Source organism: Wasmannia auropunctata, unplaced genomic scaffold, assembly GCF_000956235.1.
Source record: "Wasmannia auropunctata unplaced genomic scaffold, wasmannia.A_1.0 LD336061.1, whole genome shotgun sequence".
NCBI classification, from domain to species: domain Eukaryota; kingdom Metazoa; phylum Arthropoda; class Insecta; order Hymenoptera; family Formicidae; genus Wasmannia; species Wasmannia auropunctata.
In genome coordinates, this window is record NW_012026829.1 from 801,396 (window position 1) to 803,005 (window position 1,610).

Genomic DNA, 1,610 nt, shown 5'->3' on the forward strand with positions numbered 1-1,610 from the left:
CGGCTGTGCGCGAATCCCTGCAGTGGGAGCGCTGCCGCAGGCGCACCTCGAGGGCGGCTCTTCCATTTGCGGATTTCACTATCGGCAGCGGCCTCAGGAGCGACGAAAGAAAAGCAAATCGAATCCCATTGGATGTCTCCCCGACGAGTTTTCTCTTAGCTCCTCGTGTTTTTCCGAGACGCGTTTCCTGCCGCACCTCCGACGTGACGTCCCCGATTGCATTTTCGAATGTTTTTCATTATTGGCTGCGATCCACATTGATCGCGCGGGAAACGTTAGCACTCCCTCTGCCATTCTCTCTCTCTCTGTTATATTTCGCACAAAATATTAAAGAGACGTGCCGAGAATACCGAATTGGCGGGATCCTCTCGACAAAGCGATATACAACATTATGTCGACGAGAATTCCGCAGTGTCTCCTGATTAATGGGGCACGCTCAGTTCCGTTGCGTCCTTTTATGCAATTTCCAAGGTAGATAAGAAATATATCACGTTCGCATATACACGACGTGAATGAGCTGCGGAGGCTGAGCGTAGCTATTACGCTTGTCTGTACGTTGAACTATCGATCCTCGGAGCGAGGAGCTGAGCGCAATACGTATGCAGCGCTTGCACCGCGCGCTCCCACGTCGTTTCACGGCTGCGGCGGCACTACGATTGCAATTTCGATCGGCGAACTGTAATTTTCTATGACATACGCTACCCCTGTAATGCCGTGTAAAGTTATACCGCCCCGGACGCTTATCATTTTTATTGGCATCTGGCGTTGCGGCAGCGCCGCGCGGCCGAATTGATAAAAATCGTGGGAAATAAAAAGTCGCCCGCGCCGTGAACGAGAAACGGATTTTCGAGGCCGGTTTTCGGTTTATTCCCGTATTCACGGCGCATGAATGGCATAATTCGCGCGACGCGATTCGCGGTAGCTCGCGCGCGGATCTGGATTATACATTAAAATCGCGTCATCGCGTTGGGAACGAGACGACGACGCATCGTGGCGCGTTATGCTCTTTTCAGTCGACCGACGGACGGCGGAACTTCACAAATTGCCTTAGTTTTCATTGTAACAACAGGAATGCGAGACGAGAATAGCAATATATATCGCATCCAACTTTAATATATTTCGGAACTTCACGCAAGAATGAACAGCAACGTCGGGAGATTCAGGCACCGCCGCCGCCGCCGCCGCCGCCGCCGCCGCACCGCGCGCCGCCGCTCGATCGATCCTCGAGGTTTGACTTCGGTGCACCGGACACGAAGTGCATCGATCGCGCAATGTGCATGCCCCGGCGGTGCAATTGGAATGCGAGAACTCGACTGCGGAGTACGCGGCACAACGCAAAGTGTACCTCATATATCACGCGCCGTTGCTTATCAACCCCGATGGTGCTCTGTGATGTAGATCTTTTCGCGTTTGCTTTGAACCCGAGAGTCGTGCGCGCGTGGGAATATACGGTGATTGAAAAATCGAGATCTACGTATGTGTGTACGTGTGAGTGAGTGAGTGAGTGAGTGAGTGAGTGAGTGAGAGAGAGAGAGAGAGAGAGAGAGAGAGAGAGAGAGAGAGAGAGAGAGAGAGAGAGAGAGAGAGAGAGAGAGAGAGAGAGAGAGAGA

General features: G+C 52.7%; 1 protein-coding gene across 12 annotated transcripts in view; it reads right to left on the minus strand.

Annotated features, from left to right (window-relative positions):
* Positions 1 to 1,610, minus strand: part of LOC105450426 — a 92,537-nt gene that overhangs the window by 16,600 nt on the left and 74,327 nt on the right. The gene's annotated exons all lie outside the window — the stretch shown is intronic.